This window comes from Saccostrea cucullata, unplaced genomic scaffold, assembly GCF_032062105.1.
Source record: "Saccostrea cucullata isolate Sc308-1 unplaced genomic scaffold, CSIRO_AGI_Scuc_v1 ctg5548, whole genome shotgun sequence".
Classification (NCBI taxonomy): Eukaryota; Metazoa; Mollusca; class Bivalvia; order Ostreida; family Ostreidae; genus Saccostrea; species Saccostrea cuccullata.
The window spans coordinates 8,037-34,378 of record NW_026930382.1 but is presented as its reverse complement, the minus strand read 5'-3'; the positions used below and the strand labels follow the sequence as shown (position 1 = coordinate 34,378).

The window sequence follows — 26,342 nt, the reverse complement described above, 5'->3', positions numbered from 1 at the left end:
ATTAATTTTGAGCCTTATGCATACTGTATACAGGGAAATTCGCCTCCGTTTTATTTTCGCCCCTTTCGCCCTATATTTAATATTGGCCATTTTTTTAAACGGGAAAAATTCAAGGAATACAGTATGACATGACATAGCGAATTTAAACCAGGGCAAAATTGTTTGCAAGAGTGAAAAGACGAAAATTACCATGTATATAGTATGTATGTGTCTAGGCTAATTGAAAGAAGTCTTCAGAGTTTATGTTTATAAACGTAGGCAAAAGGAGAATAGCCCTGAAATTAGGTTTGAACCACAAGGGTATGTTGAGGCCACACTAGATGATCATTGTTTTACAAATGATTGATTGATGGTATATTGTTTAACGTCCCTCTCGAGAATTTTTCACTCATATGGAGACGTCACCGTATGCCGGTGAAGGGCTTCAAATTTTGACCTTTACTCGGCACTCAGGCCATTGAGCAGTGAGGGATCTTTATCGTGCCAACGCCTGCCGCTGACACGGGGCCTCGGTTTTTAAGGTCTCATCCGAAGGACTCGCAGCTTTCACTTCAAAGTGCCGAGCGCATGGCGAAGGAACAGTTGCTAGCCATTTTTTATCGACTTAGGTCAGTCGCGGCCGGTCCCGGTCACGGAGCGAGCGCTCTACCGACTGAGCTACCGTGAACGGTGTTCTACAAATAAAGTGTTAGGAAAAGATTTTAATAACCTTCTTCTCTGAGGAGAAGCAAAGACATAAAACGTCATAAAGAAAGCAATCTCTTGAAGTGTTAATTATTTTCTTTTCAAATCACGCCTCCTATGTATAGATGTGTCTATGTACCGAATGAACAGGATTGCTGGGAACCTCAACTTATATTCTCATACCATATACATAAGTTCTTTGTCTATAGCAGTTCTTCTTGCAAAGTCCTGTACTTGTCGTAACAGACAATTTTACACAACTAAATACATGGTTTATAATAGTTAATATATAATTTGTCTTGAATACACAGGAAATACAAAATACAAATGGCAGTACACATTGTATTAAAGTGTACATGTATTATTATTCGGAGACTAAATAGAATGTTTAATTTTTATATCTTTCCTTCACAACGATTTTATAATCAGGTGGAAGTTCTGTACCAAATCCATACTGCTTGTACTCAAGACTTGGTTTCACTCCATCTGGAAGACGAATTTCAAATCGCTTCAGCAGATTCGCACACATCAAGAGTATTTCAGGTTTAGCTAGGGATTCTCCCAAACATACTCGGCGGCCAGCTGAGAATGGCAGCCATCCATCTGGTCTACTAGGCTTCATTTTTCCGTTTTTATCAAGATAACGATAAGGGTCAAATTTTTCTGGGTTTTTAAAGAAATTAGGATCATGATGAAGAGCCCAATGGTTTATAATGACTGTGGTACCTTTTGGTATGTCATATCCCCCTGTTAAAAATAAGTAAATGCTTTTGTAAGTTAAGATCGTATTACTATTTGTCAGTCAGATTAAGACATCACTTCAAAACTCGATAACAAAAAGTCACAATCGAATTGAAATTCGATGATGAGGGCCCCATTACTTGCATAAATAATTACCTACCAACTTGTGTATCACAAATAGTCATGTGAGGAATACCCAGCCCCACAACGCTTCCTAGTCTCATTGTTTCAAACATGCACGCCTCTGTGTAGTTCAGATTGCCACGGTCCTTCATTGATGGATACCCCGAGTCTTAAATGTAATCAGAAAAGAAGGATGATAAGCACAATGCTCCAAATTATCGTAAGAATTATCCTTGGTGAATGTAAGAGTTATGAGAATAAGTAGAATACAAGACTCTGTGTTAATCGTTCGCCCTTGAGATTACAAAGATGAACTAAATTATGAAATATTCTTTGTATTATTTCAATGAATTAGAACAATTTCTTCGATTAAAGAACTTTAAGTTTATAGTTTTAATTTTTTGTGAAGATTTACCGATAACTCTGTCGATTTCCTCTTGACATTTGGTCTGGATTTCTGGAAATCTGGTCATGAAATATACGAACCAGTTCATTGTGAATCTTGAGGTATCCAGTCCAGCTATAGAAATTGGCAGCAATAATTTAAAGACACATAATAAATTCTCAATTGTGGTTTTGAAAAAACGAAAAACATTGATTTGAATGTGTAACTTTGCTTCTTCATTTATCACAAGAAGCTAAAGATATTTTGAATTGGCTTTAAGGAAGTTTTGGATTTTTACTGCGTTTGTCATCAATTGCAAAATTGTATGAGCATTTTTAGTTGCAATATAAAGTCTACGCCACGTTATCCTGCTCAAGATTCTACTATATTAGTACCTACAAACTTGTTTTTTAAAGTTGTTTTTTTTTAAACTAAGGCTTTTCCTGTGCAGTTAATAATAAACATTAAATACCGATAGACAACAAATATATCCTTCCAGTCTGCTACATGTAGGGTGTTTGTAAATTAAATTCGAAACAAACTTTTTTTTCCAATAATCGTATTAATGTTTGAGCTATAAGTAACAGTAAGTATTTTCGGGGATCACCTTCCCCTTGTTTTTTTTTCATTCTTTATTTTCGTGTACAAGTATCACGACTCGTCTTTGTCTTGACAAGGGGAGGGTATACAAAGGCTTTTGCATGGTTCTCAATCCTTATTAACTTCAAAACTTTACCCCCTACAGTCTTGGCAAATACTTATGCCCCTATAATATTTCTTGGCTGTTTGTCCTCAAAAACTTCAACTTCCACCATAACTATGGGTAAGGGTTTCATATCTCATGATTTATCCCATGAATTTGATCGTTGAGTTTGACCTAACTTTTGAAAAACATTAACCTTGGCCATTACTTTTGAATGTTCATATGTTTCATGTTTCACACGTGTAAATGCATTTTTATAAAGACATTTCACCGGGTATCACAAGTTTTGACTTTTTTATCTTGCCTTTGGATTTGACTTACTTTAAAATCGAAAAAATATTGTAACTTTGGCAAAAATTTTGCATGGTCTGATATGTGTATTCCTGAGACAAGAAAATGAAGCTTTTTTTTTACTAACACTTTTCACCTCATAATCTTGATCTTTTAGTTTGTCCAAAATTTGAAATAAAGTTTTTAACCTTGACCATGAGCTACCATATTTTCGTGTTAAACACATCTTTTTTTTTTTTTGTTAACCAGCGCATTATTTATATAATCATACAAAAGCTAAGCCCCAATTTTCATATTCTGGCATTGATCAAGTTAATAATGTCTTTTCAAAATAACAAATATAAAATGTCAAAAAAAAATTCATTTAATGATGACTTTATCAAAAGTTGCATAAATGTGAAATTTAAATATATTGCAACAAGATAGCATCTACCTAGAATTATATCTGATATGGTCTGAATTAAACGTGTATCATCAAAGGTTTCCTTGGCATTTTAATATATAATCCTTCAGTAAATCGTTCCTGTCTGGCCATCAGCAAACTGTCGGTAAAGTCCCTGATTACACCTTTAAATATGCATTAAAATTTATATTGTATATAAAGCCTTAAAGATAAATTACTTAATTTCTGGTTTAAATGTTATCTTTCTTTTAAAATTGACACTTTGAAAAGAATCATTGCAAAGGTAAATATTTCAGATTGTTTTTCAAAAGTAAACAACCTGGATCAAAAGTATCGACGTGCTCTTTGCATTTGACACGTAACACATTTGATAGTTGATCTATCAATCTGAGAAATTTCTTCCATTTTGCAGTAGGGAAGATGTCCTTCAGATAAGGAATTAAATCCTCGGAGAATCCAGTTGCCAGTTCAGCTATCAACTCTTCATCTAATTTAAGCATTGCCTTTACTTCTGGGTCATCAATAGGTCGTCTGTCATGTGATAAGATTTAAAATTAAGAGCAAAAAAGAACGCATAATGTCAAAATTTATATGCCAAAACTGATTTTATTTTTATGTGTTAGTTTTTTTAAAAAAAAAAGAAAACTATTCTTTTCACTTTATCTATTACATATTTTATCTGCATTACCGGAAATAGACAGAAAATCTCTACTGCGAGACTGTAAGAATGAACTTTTTTAATGTTTCCTCCTTTGATACAAATAACCCCTCAAACAAGGATTTTAAGGATATTAATGATATTTGGTTTCATCAGAACAACAAAATATCTATGTGTAACAAAATAATTGTGACATAAAACAAATTAATATACAATTTGATTTGACATATCACAAATGAATACACTAACTTTTCTCCAAAAGAAAAAGTATACAGTTGGTGAAACACCATCAGATCTACGTAACTGTTGAAAGCAAACGGTTCCTTCTCCTGTGCCATTTTGTCAAAGAATCTACTCATGTTGTCCTGTATCGTGTTTTCAAGGAGATCCTCTCGTAAGTAAAGCCTAACATAATATATGAAATGGTAGGAAATCTACTAAAAATGATCTGATTATACCCGCACTTTCTAAAGAAAGTTCGGGTATATTGTTGTTACTCATGTCCGTCCGTCCGTCCGTCCGTCTGTCACACTTTTCTTCCCTAAACTCCTCTTACATTTTACACAGTAGGCTAATCATCTTTTGGGAGATGGTTGGTGGTGTCATGTAGATGTGCAGTAAGGTTTCGGAATTTTGATTTTGCCTTGGGGGGTCAAATGGGGGTCGAAAAATGACGTTTTTTATGCAAAAAGCCTCGTCTTCCCTGAACTCCTCTTACATTTTACACAGTAGGCTAATCATCTTTTGGGAGATGGTTGGTGGTGTCATGTAGATGTGCAGTAAGGTGTCGGAATTTTGATTTTGCCCCGGGGGGTCATATGGGGGTCGAAAAATGACGTTTTTTATGCAATAAGCCCCGTCTTCCCTGAACTCCTCTTACATTTTACACAGTAGGCTAATCATCTTTTGGGAGATGGTTGGTGGTGTCATGTAGATGTGCAGTAAGGTTTCGGAATTTTGATATTGCCCCGGGGGGTCAAATGGGGGTCGAAAAATGACGTTTTTTATGCAAAAAGCCCCGTCTTCCCTGAACTCCTCTTACATTTTACACAGTAGGCTAATCATCTTTTGGGAGATGGTTGGTGGTGTCATGCAGATGTGCAGTAAGGTTTCGGAATTTTGATTTTGCCCCGGGGGGTCAAATGGGGGTAGAAAAATGACGTTTTTTATGCAAAAAGCCCCGTCTTCCCTGAACTCCTCTTACATTTTACACAGTAGGCTAATCATCTTTTGGGAGATGGTTGGTGGTGTCATGTAGATGTGCAGTAAGGTTTTGGAATTTTGATTTTGCCCCGGGGGGTCATATGGGGGTCGAAAAATGACGTTTTTTATGCAATAAGCCCCGTCTTCCCTGAACTCCTCTTACATTTTACACAGTAGGCTAATCATCTTTTGGGAGATGGTTGGTGGTGTCATGTAGATGTGCAGTAAGGTTTCGGAATTTTGATTTTGCCCCGGGGGGTCAAATAGGGGTAAAAAAATGACGTTTTTATGCAAAAAGCCCCGTCTTCCCTGAAATTCTCTTACATTTTACACAGTAGCCTAATCATCTTTAGGGAGATGGTTGGTAGTGTCATGTAGATGTGCAGCAAGGTTTTGGAATTTTGATATTGCCCTGGGAGGTCAAATGGGGGTGGAAAATTACATTTTTTGTGCAAAAAGTCCTGTCTTTCCTGAAGTCCTCCTTAATGTTACTCAGAAGCCTAATCATCTTTTAGGAGAGTTAAATATCTTGAAAATTATGTAAAACATTAACGTTAAAGAGTAAAAAAACATTGCAAGCTGGGAAACATCTTGAATTTTTATGAGTAATTAATGTACAAATGTCAAATGTGAGAGTCATATCTCATCTCAATCAAAAGTTATAAGCAAATGCAACATTTTTGAAAAGTAGGTTAGGCTTCAAGGTCAAGGTCACAGAGTAAAAGTCATGATTCATTTGGAAAGATCTTATCACAGGTAATAATATACATGCATTATAATATGAATGCCCTAACTTTTCTCTTTCAAAATGATAAATTTATAACAATTTAATTTTTTTGCAAGCTAGGTCAAACTTCTAGGTCATATGTAAAAAAAAAAAAACCATGCCATTCTCACAGGTAAATACTAGTACATAAGTTTAATATGAATGCCTTGTCTCTTCTCATTCAGTAGATATGACCGTGATAACCAAGGTTAATTTTATTCAGACAGAAGAACAGTCTGACATACAAATGTACATGTTTCTATATGAATTGCATGGGTAAAATTGGACCAGTGGTTCTAGAAAAGTTAAAAATGTAAAAAGTTTTCAGACAAACAGATGGACAACATGTCACAACAGACGTTATATGACAAGGAAACCAGAAAAGCTCAAATGAGTGTTTTAAAAGGGTTACAATATGGTTGCAGTATTTGAAAAGCTGGGGTTTTTTTTTCATGCAGAGATATGCATGACCAACATATTCATGTTTTATATTTTCTTTATTAATTTGTTTGTTTGTTGTGAATACATATCTCATTGGAATTTTTCCGTCATATGGAGACACCACCAAATAATAATGAAGACAAGATGTGTTTGTGAAACACTGATGTCCCTGTCTGGTAGCCTATGGCGAAGGTTGAAGTTTCTCAAATATATGTCAAACTCAAAGGTCAAGGTCAAAAGGTTCAATTGTTGGTATCAGAAAAAAGTCTTGTCACAAGGAATGCACATGTGAAATAAGTAATCCCTAGTACTTCCTCTTCAAAAGTTAATTTCCAAGGTTAATTTTTTAAGTGGTTCAAACTCTAGGGTCAAGGTCAAACATATTTATACCTGTTGACAGTTCACAATGAATACACATGTTAAGCATGAAAGCCCTAGCACCTACTGATCAAAATTTAGGCAAAGTTTAAAGTTGGGTATTTTTCTTGTAAAAATGTGTATTCTAGGTCAAGTGATCAGAGGTAAAAATTAATGGTACCCAAATAAAAGGTCTTAATTGTCACAAGAAATAAACCTATAAAATGTGGAAGCCAATTGTATAGCCCATCCCACTTAAAACTTATGGGCAAGGTTATAATTTCTGCAGACAAATATACAGACATAATATAAACACAAGAAACAAAATATGTACATAATTAGTCAAATGGAAAAAAATATACTATTTAATTGGAATCACAAAATAGATTGTTATTTCAGGGATAGGGAGTGGGTAGGGAGATTGGAACCCCCCCCCTGGAATTTCCTTTGTTATTTAAACAAGACTATATACTGAAGCAAATAAAAAATGATTTTGGACATCCTCCCCCTAACTAAGAAAACATTGGGGTTTTTTTGTTTATTTGTTTTCAGTGTATGATTTTTTTCTCCTGCTTGTCAGGAAATTCTAGGCATGAATATTTTGACTGAGATGTGAACCCCCCTCCCTACTCCCGAAAAAATTCTGGATCCGCACCAGTATTGGCAGTAACTGAATGTCACATCGACAAGGGGAGATAACTTCACAATATGAAATTCGTCTAGTGTGGCATGCGATGATCTTTGACCCTTTTTGAACTTTAACCTAATCGTTTGGGTTTATTTTACCCCCACTATACTTAAACTTGTACTTACCGACCTCCATAGGTCCTGTAAACTTCATGAAATATAAATCCAATTATAACACAAAATGAATTAATCCAAAGCACACCATTCTGCAGCATGTTATAATGATATTCCATTCGGAAAACCTCCGTGCCGTCGATTCCGTCACCTTATCAGATGAAGTGGGAATCGGCCGAGGTGTACCGAATGGAGTTTAATCTAAAAATATGATAATGGGTGACGCAACGTGATGTGATGTAGAATTTACAAGTCAAGAACAAATTTTAAATTAATTCATAACAAACACTGTTTTAACAAAACTGTTCCATCTAGCCTATTCCCAAAAGTATGTACTGTGTGATTGTGGTGTCGAGAGGGGGGGATTAGTAAATTTAAAAAGGTCCTAATATGAGCAAAACATTTATCAAAATCTAATTTACATTATTAATAGAATTCAAACTGGTATATAATGAATTAAGCATGTAAAATAAATATAAGAGGTTCTGAGTTATAGGTCACAGGGATAATTTCATACCCAATTTTATGAATACATATGTAAATTACAGGCACGTAGCAACCGAGGGGGGGGGGGCTTAGGGGGGCTGCCCCCTTTTTTTCCCAACATTACCTGTACTATAAGAAAATGTCCATTAAAAAGATGGTTGCCCCCTCCCCCCCCCCACTTTTAACCACAGTATATACATTGCAAGGAAATATGGGAAAAATTGGAAGTGAAAGTAATTTTGCCTTGAAAAAAAAGTGGCCACCACCACCCCACCCCCACCCCCCACCCCCATTTCATTTTTTTTCCTTGTTAATTTTTTTAGGTTAGTAAAAAAAATTTTCTGAGGTTGCCCCCCCCCCCCCCCCAACTTTCAAAAACGATGCTACGTGCCTGAATTATATAGAATTATTTTGACTTTTTCCTTGGTAAGCCGCCCGTAGGATTGTGTATTTAGAGGCAAAAACCTTAGTGCGGGTATTACTGTCTCATGACAGCATCTAGTTTATGTTTTGAAGTGGTAAAAATATTACCCTTTGAACTGCTTGGAAAATTTTACAAACAATTGTCATGTTAGAAACGAAAAATACTAATAAATTGATGTTAAAAATATTTTTCATTGTAAGAAACAAATAAGCATAACTTAAGTTCCTTTAGTGAAATCATATTTCTGGCTTCATGAATTAACATTGGGATACTAGTAGGTAGATAATTTGTCGAAGTTATACCTTGCAGACTTCATTTGTCGGTTATATGATATTTTGGATCATTAAAAAAGAACACGAATAAATTGTATTTAGAAATCACTCTTCTGTGAAATGAAGGTAACACATACAATCTAATGTATAAAGACGATTTAATGTATTGTCATTAATTTCCTGAAAATAAGCAGCGCTTCATACGTTCATACCTGATTCTATTTCTGATTTAAATCTACTAATTCTGGATATAATCAATGTTGGGAACTTTAAAAAATGTGAAATTTTGAGCTGAGGATCCTTTCTTTTTAAGCATAACTGTTATCTTTTATACAGATAACAAATCATGATATTTATCGCTTAATTACGAGCTCAAATGCAGATTCAAGTAAAATTCAGGTAATAGATGTATACATTGTTTTTGTAGCTTCTTAAGATGAGTGTATAACTCAAGAGATACAGACGAAAAGATTAAATATTGGTGCATTTTCTTTTCCTTTTTTTTATTGTACAGAAATATTCGGTTATTAATACTTGCAACTTTCAAACCCTTAAAGAACATCTGCAACCTGAAAAATTTACTAAGTATTAAACAATATTTATAAGAACATTTTCAAAGCAGAATGTGATCACTTTTAACATAATTTATTTAAGATGTAAAATATACCAGGTTCAATCAAATGTTTTGCTGTTATTAGTGTTATGTTTTCTGGGAGACTGTCAAACTACATAGATAAAAAAATTAGTAGAACGTATTACAGTTTTGTGTTACATGTAGTTATTTAGAGAAAATGCTGCTTTCTTGCTGTACTCAGCTTTTCTCAGTCAAGACGAACCTAAGAGCTTTGCTTGCTATTTTTCTGTGCCATTTCCAAGTTGGTGAATAGGTACTGAATACGATGTCTTTCCCACCTTTACTAAATGCATGATCTGAAAATAAACATGTTTTATGTATTCTTATGCTTATATGCAAGCTCACCGCAGCTTGTTTTTGCTAATTTTGTATAAGTCAAATAAAACACTTTCATAGAGATGAATAATGTCATTTATTAAAATGACGGTATAAATGTGAACAATTTAACAAACAAGAAGGGGATCAGATTCACAAGCTTTGATTAGCAGTTACGTAAAATATGATAATGTCTGATCCCCCAAAACTGACTAGAAAAAAGTATCTGTAAGACAAGACAATGAAAACTTCATATGAAAAAGTTAGCAAAAAGATGGCACATCAAAACAAAATAGGCACTTCATATGAAAAAGTTAGCAAAAAGATGGCACATCAAAACAAAAACAAAGTAGAATCAAAACATCATATTTAAAAGTTAGCAAAAAGATAGCACATCGAAACAAAATAGGCCAAGGATAGTAGTGAAACAAAATACATAAAACAGTATAAACAAATCGAGTCAGAACTAATGAAATATATGATTTTACATGACACATTAATACCCATTTTTAGGGGTAGGAATGCAGGGGTGGTGGAGGGTCTTCAAAATAAACTTGCTTCATTTAAGCGTGGTCAGCATGCGGGTTATCACAATACAAATAAATGACTCGCTTAGCTGACCACGTGACCTTACACAAAAAACAAAGTAGAATCAAAACATCATATTAAAAAGTTAGCAAAAAGATAGCACATCGAAACAAAATAGGCCAAGGATAGTAGTGAAACAAAATACATAAATCAGTATAAACAAATCGAGTCAGAACTAATGAAATATATGATTTTACATGACACATTAATACCCATTTTTAGGGGTAGGAATGCAGGGGTGGTGGAGGGTCTTCAAAATAAACTTGCTTCATTTTAGCGTGGTCAGCATGCGGGTTATCACAATACAAATAAATGACTCGCTTAGCTGACCACGTGACCTTACACCTTCTATCACACGTAATTCATCAACCAAGGCGTGGATCTAAGAATTTTCACATTTTACCAAAATTAATCCTATCGGAAACCTCCAACTAAGTTATCGCATTCAATACATAAATACAATTATTATTCTAATAATTGTTGTTTTATGTATTCTTATGCTTATATGCAAGCTCACCGCAGCTTGTTTTTGCTAATTTTGTATAAGTCAAATAAAACACTTTCATAGAGATGAATAATGTCATTTATTAAAATGACGGTATAAATGTGAACAATTTAACAAACAAGAAGGGGATCAGATTCACAAGCTTTGATTAGCAGTTACGTAAAATATGATAATGTCTGATCCCCCAAAACTGACTAGAAAAAAGTATCTGTAAGACAAGACAATGAAAACTTCATATGAAAAAGTTAGCAAAAAGATGGCACATCAAAACAAAATAGGCCACAAGATGTGACATGCAAGTCACATCCATGTTAGATGTGACATGCAGATCACATCCGTGCCATCCAAGGTGAGCTTGCACACAATACGAATTATTCATGGAAGCGTTAATCACTGGCCTCTCCATACATTTCGTGTTAAAGTAATGAAATGAAAAATCTTCCTATCATTATTCCAAAATCACGGTTTACACGAAATTGTCATATGTAATACAAAATGAAGGAAGAACATCTAATGATATAATATCCGAGAAATGTTAAATATAGGCATTACTAAGTAATTAAAAGTATAAAAGAACAATAATTTCAGAATAAATGATATAACAATCACAAAGTATTCTATGAGCCAGCAAGCAAGCTAGGTGAAGAGGGGTGTATTTTAATATCTAACAGCAGTTATTCACTGACCTGTCAGTGTGCAAAAGAACATGTTCTTTAAGGTACTATACTTGTAGGAGTAAAACAATACAGCAGTTAATCACTGACCTGTATTTATACTACATTCTTTTAGCTGACTATTTATCATGAGTAGAACAAAACAACAGTTAATCACTGACCAGTATTGAACTACTTCCTAGTATCTGACTATTTATTGTTTATAGAACAAACAGCAGTGAATCACTGACCTGTATTTTAAGTACATCCTAGTATCTGACTATCTATCATGAGTGGAACAAAACAGCAATTAAACACTGACCATCATTTGAAGTATCGGTACATTATAGAATCCATTCTAGAATCTGGCTATCCATTGGGAGTAGAACAAAATTTATATGTTTGAGGTCTAGTAATTTAAGCAAACTTAAATTTTGCAATTTCTACCTTGTGATGAGTGATAGTGTCCTTGAGTATGACACAAGGTTAGTGAAAATTTTACATACTCAACCTTGAATTATTTAATTTTCCCTGCTTATACTACTTTTAACTGTTTAGTTCCAATTTGTAAATTATAGATTTGAATTAGAAATTGAACAAAATCTTCAACAATCCCAATAATACCTGCAAAACAACTGTTCCTCTTAGAACTGTAGAACCAACTGTGGTATACATTAATTTCATGAATTATTTCCTTTTAATGGAGGAACATACCATGCGGTTATTCCAGACAGTATGAATAAGTTTTACAAGGTGAAGGTTAATATTATTATGATCTTAAGCAAATCGTGAATATAATGTGAACTTCCCAGATTATACTGAATTTTGTAAATAGCATCTAATATCCCTAAAATAAGATTGTATGGAAAGTCGCCTTAATGTTAAACTAGCAAACTTAAAGGTGTTTAAAGTCTTAAAATCTTATTACTAAAGGCATAGTACAGAGGTAATTAATTGAAGGGGTATAATTAGCCTATACCAAAGCCTATTTAAGCAAACGATAAAATATTTTCTTGCAAGATACATAACCTATGATTTTATTTGTAAGAATACTTTGTTTAAGGACAAATTCCTTCCCTATAGATTATGTTTATTATTAAAGACACATTATTTAATTTGTTGCATTAAAGGAACATTAATCCTGATTTTGTCATGTTCAAATTTGTCACATCTTTAATCTTGATTCCAAACAAGATTACTCATTCCTTTGACTGGATAGTCCTAGCATATAGAGTGGATTGTTTACCTGTTGAAGGACATATCCCTCCCATAAGTATTTAAAACTGAAGAAGTGAGAATCCTATCCTTAATTTATTAATAGAAAGGTCAGTTGTAAAAGGGGATCATTTGTGATGTGGATAATTGGAATCTGTAATATAATTTGCTTGCTGACTCACCTGCAAATGTTTTATAAGAAACCAAGTTTCAAGATCTAGCTAGTATGGATGCTTTCTCAACCAACGTTAGCGGATATCCTGGTCATTCAGCTGATCTAGGGCACATCCATGGCAGCACTGCTGCAGTTTTGCTGGCACATACATGTATCTGCATCTTATATAAGGTTATTGCATGGTAAAGTCAAAAAGTGTCAACCAAGTTTTGAACTTTTAAATATAGATATAATATATAAAATTCACGGCATTAGGCACAGCTTCATTTGGTTCCCTACGCTATGGAGATTATCTCAGTTCCCTCTTAACTGGAATTAGTGGAATGTTATGATGAGGGTTATAAGGATTCTTTCCTGAGGATCTGTGTTCTCACCGATTGTTCGGGATGTATCTACAATGTACTTTAAAGTTAATTTTTTTATCATTACTCATCCAAGTACAAAGTGCTCACAAGGGAGGATACAACCTTAAAACTGGGATGCAAAATTAGGTCTACATGAGCAAACAATGCAACAACAAAAGAAAGGAAACTTTCTTTAGAATGAATGTACTATTAATAACATTAATATTAGCATCAATAGGAAAAACCGTGCCAAAAGTTAGAAATGCGTTATAAGACACAATTTGAATGTTATTACGAGCAATTAACAATCAACACTATAAGTAACTTTGACCCAACCAACATATGTGCTTCATAAGACACCATTTGATCAAGTTGATTGTCATTATAAGCGAATAAAAACAATATGGGTAATTCTGACACAACCATAAACAGATATGATATGCTACATAAGATGCCAATTGACTGTTATTAGAGGCAGTAAATAATCAACAACATAGGTAACTCCGACCCAACAATGAATAGATATGCTTCATAAGACGTCAATTGATTGTCATTATGAGCAGACAACAATAGACACTCTGACCCATCAATAAACAATATAGGAAACTCTGACCCAACAATAAATAAACAATATGGGTAACTCCCAGCCAACAACAGACAATATGGGTAACTGTGATCTAACAATAAACAATATGGGTTACCCAACTCTTCGATAACAATATGAGTAACTCTGACCCAACAATAAATAAACAACATGGGTAATTCCGACCGAACCATAAACAGTATGGATAAATCTGACGCAACAATAAACAATAAAGGTAACTCTGACCCAACAATAGACAATATGGACAAGTCCGACCCAAACAATAAACAATATAAGTAACTCCGACCCAACAATAAACCGAAAAGCTTCATACGACGCCAATTGATTGTCAGTATGAGCATCCAACAATAAAACAATATGGGTAACTCCGACCCAAACAATAAACAATATAAGTAACTGAGACCCAACAATTAACAATGTGTGTAACAATTAACATCGACCCAACAATAAACCGAAAAGCTTCATACGACGCCAATTGATTGTCAGTATGAGCATCCAACAAAAAAAAACAATATGGGTATACTGACCCAGAAGGTACAAATCTACTGTGTACCAAAACAATATGGGTATACTGACCCAAAAGGTACAAATCTACTGTGTACCAAAACCAAACAAATTTGGGTATACTGCCCCAAAAGGTACAAATCTACTGTGTACAAAAACCAAACAAATTTGGGTATACTGACCCAGAAGGTACAAATCTACTGTGTACCAAAACCAAACAAATTTGGGTATACTGACCCAAAAGGTACAAATCTACTGTGTACCAAAACCAAACAAATTTGGGTATACTGACCCAGAAGGTACAAATCTACTGTGTACCAAAACCAAACAAATTTGGGTATACTGACCCAAAAGGTACAAATCTACTGTGTACCAAAACCAAACAAATTTGGGTATACTGACCCAAAGGGTACAAATCTACTGTGTACCAAAACCAAACAAATTTGGGTATACTGACCCAAAGGGTACAAATCTACTGTGTACCAAAACCAATTGAATTTCGGTATACTGACCCAGAAGGTACAAATCTACTGTGTACCAAAACCAAACAAATTTGGGTATACTGACCCAAAAGGTACAAATCTACTGTGTACCAAAACAATGTGGGTATACTAACCCACAAGTACAAATATTGTGCACCAAAACAATATGGGTATACTGACCCAAAAGGTACAAATCTACTGTGTACCAGACAATAAACAACAAAGGTAACTCTGACCCAATAAGTACCTATCTACTGTGTACCGAACCAATAAACAATTAATATGCCATTGAATAACTTTGACTCAATAGGTAAAACCTTGTACCAAAACAATAAACAACTTAAGCAACACTGATCAAATAGCTACATATCAACTTTTTATCAAAACCATAAACTTGAAAGAGTAATACTGATCCCATTAGTACATAATTATAAACTTTGTACAATGTACTAAAATAATCAACCATTTGAGTAACACCGATTCAATTTGTAAGTATCAACTTTGTATCAACAGTTTAAACCATTAACAACACCAACCCAATAAGTACATAAATTATCCACTATGTACCGAAATGATAAACATCTTGAGTAATCATGTAAATATTGTCTACACCAACCAATTTAGTACATATATTTTGACTACATATTACATGTACAATATTCATTCAATATTTATCAATATACAAAACATGAAATGTTACCTATAAACTTTGTACCAAAACTGATCAAACAATAACGGGCAATTCAAGAAATACCACAGTATAGTAACTATTTGAACTATGTATATAAAGCTTAGTCCACAACCCTTAAACTCCCAAGAGTGAAAATGAGATGTTGGTACCTGTATTAACATGATTACAATACACATTTCTCAACTAACTGTACAAGATAGCTGACATTACCTATCAGATGCATGTTAAGGAGGGACAGTGTCTTAACGATGCTGCCTAGCTGTTTTACATCATGTTGAATGCAAAAACTTGAAATATGCAGACTATGATAGGTAATTCTTGTAGTTCAACAAAACTAAATAACTTTGCGTAAAGTTGCTAACTTAAAAGCTTACACCATAGAGCATGATAGAGTATATATGATTTGAGTATTAAACAATGCCTTTGAATAAATGAAAGTGATAACTTGTACAGAAAAACTATTTGGGAAACCCCAAACGCGTTATGTATTTATTGTAAATCACTTATATTTAGTAAACATAATACTGGCCTTCGTCCTCAATTACACGGGAAGGCAAACTCTCTTATGCACGCGGAGAAGCAGCACAGGTGTACGCCGGCTGGACCTAAAACGCCCAAGTCGTTGAGGTTCAGGGTCTCCCGCTGTGGCCCCAGCTGTGAAATAGCGATGCTTGCAGAAGATACTTGCAGGATGTTTGTTATCTATCACAACTTTTTGTTGATCAAACTCTGTGTCCACTAGTCATGGAGATCGATATAGAGATAATAATCATTAAAGGTATCCATTTGTTTCGTTCAACCAGTAACAATTAGCTTACTTTGAAATCCTTTCAAAACTCAGACTGTAGGAAAAAGTTCCACGTCTGATGTCGCAATAAAGTAGCTCCATAAAATATGTTCTTCTCATGAATATCTGCTCATAAATAAAGTTCATATCGGCAGAAAATTGCACCAAATGTATCATACAGTAATCTGGTAATATATATGATAACCCGCGCACATATTATGTACCACCGCATCACTAAACAATAAACCAGAAAATCCACACGTTCTTGTAAACGGCACTTTATAACACGGACAATATTTTGTTCCTTTCAATTCTTTGGAATTTCATCTCGACAGAAAGCCAGGGCACGTTCAGCTAAGTTAAACAATCACAGACGTTGTAACAAGTCTTCAAAATAAACTTGCTTCATTTTAGCGTGGTCAGCATGCGGGTTATCACAATACAAATAAATGACTCGCTTAGCTGACCACGTGACCTTACACCTTCTATCACACGTAATTCATCAACCAAGGCGTGGATCTTAGAATTTTCACATTTTACCAAAATTAATCCTATCGGAAACCTCCAACTAAGTTATCGCATTCAATACATAAATACAATTATTATTCTAATAATTGTTGTTTTAACAAAGAATCATATAACGCAAATAAACCAATCGTATTAGAAGTTGAATCGTGTACAGTAAATCACCATGTTCATGATATTATCCATGAGAACTATAGTTTAATAACGGTAGACTGCCAGCATACGAGTTTCATTTTTGTCTATATATAGATACATTGTATTTGTATCAAAATCCTTCATAGAGAGCAATGACTGAAATTCTCGAAATTTTGAATTTCTTAGATTAATTGATTGATTGATTATATTTTGTTTAACGTCCCTCTCGAGAATTTTTCACTCATATGGAGACGCCACCACTTGCTAATGGACAGCTGCAAATTTTGTCCTATACTCGGCACTAAGGACCATCAAGCAGGGAGGGATCTTTTTCGTGCCAGCATCTACTGTGACACGGGACCTCGGTTTATACGGTCTCATCCGAAGGACCAGTCTCCACGTCCCACAGTGGGATTCGAACCCGCGACGTAAGGATTGACTCCTTACTTTGCAATTCTAGAGCAGACGCTCTAACCACTGCGCCGCGCGGGCGACGACTTTCTTAGAAGTTCTGTACCAAATTATCATACGCAAATGAAGTTGTCTGCAGTAATATTTATTTTAATGTCTTCTTAGATGTGAAATATTCTAATGTTGATAAATCAGATTTATGGCTTCCTACAACACCTGGTGATCTCTCAGTAGTTTGTGTGAGGAATATGTACAACCATGAATAGCTCAGTCATCTGTGCTCAAAAATCTTCTCACTCTTCATCTTTATTTCTCAGTATTTTTGTATATCTATATAGTTCGTTGATGTGATATTTCATGGTAGATATCGAATCATGTTTCATGGCAGCGAGGGAGATATTTGCATGAAATATGTACGCTGGAATCAAATTTGAACATAAAAAAATATTGGTGAGCTGTGTCCTTCTTACCTGATGAAAAATGTGGTCTTCCAGCAAAATCTTCCTTCCTTTTCACTAAGGCCTCTGTAACAACCTCGTTTTCATTTAGAAAAACCCAAGTGCTGGATCCTAGGTAAAAATGATTTGTTTATTTTAAAATGAATTATTTTACAGGCTCCGGTAATATATCTACTATTCAAGCATTACATAGGCAGGATAAAAATGTTAGTAATCGTTATGTTACCTCTCGCAGAAATATGTGAATGAGGGAAAGAGGATAAAATAGTGTGCAGTTAGTAACGCCATTTGAATATGGACAAGATTTCATCTCATGAATTGTGGGTTCTAGTATTGATTAAGGAGTGCATATCGTATATACTCGCCTATAAGTCGGTCCGCCTATAAGTCGGTTGTATTTTTGGACGATTTTTTTGGTGGGATTTGCTATTGACCCGCTTATAAGTCGGTACAATTCTTTGCCAAAATTTGGTGACAATTCTAAGTAAATCTATTGATGTTTTAACCTGGTTTCAATTAAAATTTTTTCGAAATAACACTGATATTTTAATCTTAAATTATTAAACAAAAAGGCAATCTCACTTAAAATACAAATAAAATTATTAAAATGTGTAAATACTTGTACTTTATATATATAGTCGAGGAATACATAAATTATCTTATATATCCTGACATTTTCTTTATTAATCGTCGGAAATGCAAATAAGATACTACCTTTTAGCCTCCAAAAAATACCAATCTCTTTATGACTCGCCTATAAGTCGGACATAGAGTTTTAGACCAATATTTAACTCCCAAAATACCATTTATAGGCGAGTATATACGGTATGTAGTTCGTCATCGTTGTAAGTAAATAACTCACCATATGATAGGCGTAAGACTGGGCCATATTTCGTGGACAGTTCAGCTACTTTCTTGTGCATTTCAACAGATGTATAGACTGAAAAGGTTGAATGAATTAATTTTTAGAATTATCTTCATAAAGTTAGTTATCTTATATATTAAAAGATTAAATTCTTCTTCTTACAGATTTTCATAATTAACTTTTAAATTGATCCAACTCCTCGTCTTAATTCTGTACAATTATGAGATGCTTAAAAGAAACATTTAATAATGTTTCCTTGATAAATCTAAGCTAAAATAGAATTTAACTCTTTTCAGACATAATAGTAAATCGTTACGATGAAACTTGATTTTAAAAAAGAAATGATATTTTCAAAAAAATACTTGTCAATGGTCTCAATGATGTCAATGCTGTAAAATAAATTTGCAATTAAAGCATGTCAAAAAGAGATAATGGTGTTTAGAGCTAGGACAGATTTTCTTTTTCAAAATTTAACAAACTCTTATGGACACACAAGTAACATATCCGTACTTGTACTGATTTACATTTAGTCGGTGAGATTATTTAAAGATATTGTGAAAAATTGAAAGTTGAAAACGAGTTACTTTTAAAATGTCCAACAAATGGAATGCACCAGGGACCTGGTGGCAGACGATACTGCATTCGTTTGATGACGTAATATATGATAAGACATATGCTGAGATTCGCCAGAATGGTCAGGGTGTTGAGGGACAAGGTATCCATGATGCATCGACCTTCTCTTCTCTTTTTATTCTCTTTCACCTGTTCATCTGTAATAAAGGTAATATGACTCTTATTTATCAAATGATGTTACATATATCATGATTTTCGGATGTATAAAACGTGTCCTAATAAAATTGGCTTATAACAACCCCTAAATATCGCGTCCATTGTAATTGAAACGCTTAATACCAAATTTCTCTCATGGCAGATAATATTAAGAGCAGATACTTTACCCATCCTTTTGGGAACCTTATACACCTGTGCCTTAAAAACTGAGTTTAATTTTTATTACCCCCAACTCCTTCAAAATATTAAACTACAATTTTATTGATGTAAAGTTTGATATGCAGTTTACTGGAGGCTAGGGTGTATATGTAATGTCAAGGGTGAAGATAACAAACTGTGAACGATATCTACAACAACAAAAAAAAAGCAATTTAAATCTGTAAACAGGGAACAAACACGGGCCCTCTAAAATTCCAGAAGACTTAAGAAGGCATTGATCAGCCCTTCCAGAAAACGAGTGACGTGACAAATGTTTCTGACCGGAGGCCTTTATTGGAGACAAGCTAGCGATAGTCAAAGTTGGTCACAATCGCTTCAGTCTCGACTTTTGCCATGATTAATAAAAGATTAAAAACCCATTGAAAACACTTTTGTTCCCTCAAAATGGATCGGATTGTTTCATCTGACTTTGAGCGTTATTGTTATTGTTATTACGTTCAAATTCATTTCAATACACAAAATGAGCACTGGCTTACAGAGTGCATAAAAAAGTGGTGAAATGGTTTAAAGGTGCATAGACACAGATTTTATGTAAATATGTTCTAAAATTTTCTGTATAATATCATAGCTTATATATTGCAATAGCATTTTACACGAAGATATATTAAAAATCTTATTTCATCTAAAAGTTATTGAAACTTCAAATTTTTGGAAGAGTTTGAATGACACATCCTTGCACTATCACACAAAGGCAATCTTGTTGTTTATTTATGAAAAATATTAAAACTTTAATCCAGAAAAATAATTACATACAGAGTAGAAATGTTCTAAAGCGAACCCTTCACAAGTATCGTCATTCCGCTTTGTGTTGTGTACAGTGTTTATCAAATTGAACACACCGTTAAAAGGTACGCAGTTGTTGTAAACAGGGCACGAGCTCTGTTTTTGTTTAGGTTTACGATTTACCGGGTGTGTTCAATTGTTAAAGTCTGCACACAGCACTGAGCGCGGACTGACAATATACTGTGTGTAGGTTTTGCTTTCGAGCATTTCTACTCTGAAATTCCTGGATTATAGTTTTAATAGTATTTCATTGATGCAAACATGTAACAAGAATGCCACTTTTCCTAAGCATTAAGAATAAAATTAAAATATTTGTTTTATTTTATTATACAGAAAATATTACCTTCAAATCTGTGTCTATGCACCTTTAATGACAAGCACATTATTATAAGATTAATTATCCTTTTGATTTATAGTTTAAATATGAATTAAATGGAATTGTTAAATAAGTTAAATAAGAGGGGCAAAATGGCACTATGAAACAAAGATTCTTTGAAAGTCCTATAAAATTTCATTTCGTGATATAAGAGGAGTTACAGATAAGGGATTTGTTCCCCAGAGAGTAACAGACGGACGGGTATACAGCTAGACACACGGGCTCACCATTCATTTTATACCCCGTACTTTTGAAGCGGGGTATAATAATGGATTAACAATTGTTGTAGAAAAAGGCAACATTCCAAATAATGATGGATTATATTTGCTAAAAAGGTCACTGTATCGACCATGAAATTTTTCCCGAGAATAGTCTTTTTGATATTTAAGATAGTATTTTTTAAGATGACTTTGAGATCCTCACCCCTCCTTGATTTTCATGAGACAGAATCTTTAAAATAGATATTATATATTAACATTATCGGAACCCCATTTCTCTTTTAAATGCCCATTAAAATCAAAGTAACTACTACGATTAGATGTAGTTTAAATGTATCTCAATTAACGTTTTTAAAACTTCAATTATGCAGCCATGAGTAGAATGAACGAACTGTTTTTTTCTTGATTTCTTTGTAAGATGTTGGTATTTCTCTACAGAAGATAATGATGAGTAAGCATCTATTAAACAATTCTTTGGAGGCTTGATAATCTCAATATTTAGTAATTCTTAAATAAGTACTTACGGAATGAACGAGTGGTATTAGGAAATAATCGACTTGAAGATTATATGTGCCTCTTTCCATTTGCGAATCCATCGTCTACATTTTGGCTATACATGTAAATGTATATTGCCATTTGTACCCATATTATGGATTTAATTAAGGCGATAAAAAGTCTATCTGGTCGTATTTTCTTTTATTTTCTTTTTATAAGATACGAAAGGGTTTTTTATTTAATTTTCTATTCTGAAACATTCCATCCATCTTGACTTAAATAGTTTTGTAAAATTAACAATTTAGGTTTTTCAATTTCAGTTTTATTAATACTGTGTTAATAAACGACACGTAACCTCTTCAATGTTTTGTTCTTAAATCATTATCACCAAAGTGGTACTGTCTGGGTTTTCTGATAGCGATTCTTTTACTGTTCAGTAAGTCATTAAATGCTCTTCTTTATGAAGGTGATATATTAGAAACGTTGATTTGATAAAAATAAATGACTGCTCTAATTGTGTTAGAGCAATTTAGTTTTCGACTGTTTGGCATTTATTGCTAGATATAAGGACGGTAATTTCTCCAAAAAGGAGATTCTAATCCCTAAGTGATATTTAGATTTCAGTTTTCTTGCAAATGCCACAAAATTTTGACTTTGTTTTTACCTACCCCTACACCCTTTTTGTTGTTGTTGTTGTTTGTTTGTTTTTTAAGGTTTTTTTGTTTGTTTTATTATTATCATTATTGGAGGGGGGGGTAGAAGTTGGATGGTTTGGTAAATTCTTTAGATAATAGGAAATGTTTCAATTTCTGTAAATAAATAATAAGATAGTTTTAGTACACAGATTTACGCATTTTTTTTTCAGTTTGGCCAAATATTGGCGTTTTTTAAAAAATACTCCTCCTTTTTGTTTATTTGCTAATTTAAAATCGGTAAGCTTATCAAAACGTCGAGCCATGTTGCATTCAATGGAATAAATCAATTTGTTCCGGTTAAATGATTCTTTATTTTTAATTTCAAACAAAACATTATGAATGAAGCAAAATATCATTGTCAAGGACCAAAGTAATTTTTTTTTTAATTTGCAAAAAATGGTTGAAAAATTGCCGACACGCCGTCAAACAATGATGATAAATTAATCATATGATATACAACCAAATGTTATATATAGCTACTTTGTAAATTTTGGGGAGATATGAGGTCACGTCTAATAATGCATACTATATATATAGAAGGTTTAATATTTTACTAAAAACATAGAAAGTTCTAATGTAACATTGTTTCCGGTGTTAATTGTAGCTTTCCTATATTTTTACTCCCCACCCCCTAAAAAAAGATCCGGGTTAAATTTTTCTTCCACAGCTGGCGGTAAATCACCCCAACAAAAAATTAGTAAATATATTCTCTTAGATTGAAAAATGTATATATTGAAAACCCTTTTTTCATCCAAAGGAAATCAGTGTTTTAATTGCTTGTGTGAAATAGGAAAGACTGATCTCTGTTGATTCCGTGGGAGGCATTCGGAAAAATTTACGCGTTTGTGCCCTTAAGATGTCACGCAACGGACAACTTTGTATATAATACAATTCAATTTATTTCATAAATGAGAAGGCTACTTTGTCCTGTACTATAATTGCTTAGCTCAAAGTAAACTGGTAAAAATTGCCTGCAGAAAACCTGTAGCTGCAGGTTTGTGTTTGTTATCTGAGTATTTAGAGTAAAATTGTGAATCTGACACATCCGTTTCAAATTTATATATTTTACATGAAAAAGATGTCATTGAAAATCTAACAACCAAATTTAATGATGAAACATGATGACTTTTACTTTTCAATCGTCGACTTCCTTTACTTATGCAACGAAATACCTTCATCACCTGCAAAAGGGGTCTCTCAGTTGATTGCATAGGCAAGAGCATTTTCTACAATAAACGAGGTAAATTATTGACAAATAAGTTGATGAAACACGGATTTCAGCCGTCTCGTTTAACGTCATCATTTCATATGTTCTATGGTCGATACAGTGACCTTGTCAGCAATAATTACAATTTATCATTAAGTCAAATGCTTACTGATTTTTTTTCATATTTAATGGTAGGTCATTATTGACACACTGAATTGACGACGTCGACGTAATTTTCTATTATTTCCGGATCAAGACAAGGTGCACACGATAGGTGTGACCGGTCGACAGGGGATGCTCACTACTCCATGGCACCTGATTACACCTCTGATGATGTGGAGGTCCGTGTTTGCTCCTATTTGGAATGTTTAATGGACTTTTGTGTTTGAAAATTGTTTGTTATCTCCATTAATTATATTTCTCATTTCTTAAGTCTAAAATGAACAAAAGTAAACCTTTAAGCTCAAAAAGAAGGGTTTTCAGAGGAATATGTTGGTTTTTTTTTTGCCAATGAATATTCCACGATAGAAAAACATAGCTACATTACGGTTGTACTCCATTATTCGTTTACTTGTTGTGCCCCTTCCCTTCCCGACACTGAAAGTATTTTCATGTAACTTAAAATTACTTCCTACAAGAAACAGGTCTGAGATCCACAAATCTATCATAAGCTTTGTCCAAAGACAGATCTTAAGATCATCTTAAGATTTTTCTTTTGCCAGTTTTAAAATTTGTCACAACATGTATTGTTTCACAAAACTAGGTAATTTTTTAGACAAACTTGAAGGCATATTCCATGCTTCAATATAGCAAGAAATTTGTTGTTGAATGTCTGCACGAATTTTAGTCTTGAGAATTATTCCCTCGACTTAGAGTTTGAGCTTAAGCAGAAAGTTTATATCCATACTTGCAAGATAAATTATTTATTTCAAGAGGTCAGAGATTCTGTTTTTAATCTATATACAGAACATAAACACTTTACAAAACTTTTAAGTGTCCACTCTAAAAATAAAATGGTATGATATTTTCAAATTATTACAACATATGAATCTTCTCAACAGTTGTTGAAAGAAAATCAAATATCAGTATTACCGATGAAAACCAATGTTCCTTGACGAAGCTTAAAAACAATTATTTATTGTATGCATTTGTTCTTTAAAACTTAAAAAATTTTAGGTGAACTTAGAAGTTTGGTTCAGTGTACACTGTATCATTTAGCAGTATTAAGCTTTTGGCGTTTTGTATTTTGCACAAATGTAATATGATACTTCATGGAATACTTTTTGATTTGAACCATTAAAAATGCAGTATGGAGTATTTCTAATAACCATTTTGGTTGATTATGTTATAATCTTTATTTGGTTAGCCTTTTTCTTTTGTCCAATATGTTTTCCACACTTTTTTACCCGACCGAAAATGTCCATTAATATAGGATGAGCGACTTGATGTTACTGTTTAACATGTCATTATTTCTGTATAAATATTTGACGCTGTATGCTTCCTTCGTATCTGTAAAATATTCTTACCCGTGTCTACTTCGTTATATAGCATGGTAACTTAATAGCAATAAAACATCTAAAAGACACGTTTAGAAATATTTATGAACACGTCCCGGGTAGTTAGAACACACTGAAAGTTACAACTGAATTTCATTATTCGTACAGACACCTACTCAGTGTAGATTTTATTTAAAGAAGTTTCAAATTATACAATTGTCAACGACCTTTATTTTCTGAACAAAAAGCAATTAAGGTACTCCGATCCTCAGGTTCTGAAAATCAGGTATTGACTAATTGAAAATACTCACCAAAAATGTCTCTGAATTCTCGAAGTAAAGTGTTTTTACCCATGATAATTCTTCAAATTTCAACTTTAAAGTTAAAAATATTATAAAGGGGAAATAAGTAAATCTCATATAAATTTTCAGAAAACGCGAATAAAAAACCTTCTATACATTTTCCAATTCAAATTTGATTAACAATCACATTCTAGAAATCAAAATGGGTATCCAGGCTTTTGGAAAAATGCACAATTTTTATACATATTAGGAACTTTAGTTTCTTCTATTTACTTCCATCATTTTACAATGCATAGTGTACATGTATAAAGATTTTCCTATCATTGCAAAACACCATAAATTTCTCCTTACTTCATATAATGTTAATAAACATTGGTATCTACGGTTATATTAGAAGAATCCCAATTTCTGTATAAATGTGATTTTAAAAACCTTTTATTGGGTAAAAATTTCAACTTTTTATAAATACTTTCTTATAACTTCAAAGAACCTTGAAGCATATTGAGAGGTATAACATGAAAATTGTTACATGAAAAGATTTCAGTTTCAAGCTTCATTTTGAGACTTTTTTTGAATTAAATTTTAAATTAAAGAGTTATCCTACCTGGCTGAGGATCGTAGTACCTTAATGCATATTTTGTTTTATATGTTTTTCCTCACACACGTTTTGTAATCAAATGAATTTAATTTTAGATTTACTGCACCCTTTCAAAATACACTGCCATTAGTAAAATAAACGTTACTTCCGAGCATATAACTCCAAAAGTAGTTATCTAAAACAAGTTTTTATTCAAATACAACTGTAATAAAAAAATAAAGATTGTGCAAACATTTTTTTTTTAAAGTAGTATTTCCCATCTAATATATTTAAGAAAAAAAAATGATACTGACAGACTTTATGATTATCATAGGTCACGACATCACAGGGGGAGTAATTTTCATAGAGATTGTGATAAATGTTAATGTCAAATGTTAAATGTTAAAAATTAATTTTAACTCTCTTACTTTATTTTTGCCGATTAGTATATTTAATGTACTTGAAAAAAAAAATTCAATCTGCGTAAAGAAAGATGTATTAAGTTTTCGGTTCAGTGGATCTCTATTTCAAAACACCTAAATTTGTTGCCAACAAA

General features: G+C 33.3%; 1 pseudogene; it reads right to left on the bottom strand.

Annotated features, from left to right (window-relative positions):
• Window positions 1-762: 762 nt before the first annotated feature.
• LOC134228368 (steroid 17-alpha-hydroxylase/17,20 lyase-like) lies at window positions 763-26,003 on the bottom strand (annotated as a pseudogene).
• Between the last annotated feature and the right edge of the window lie 339 nt (window positions 26,004-26,342).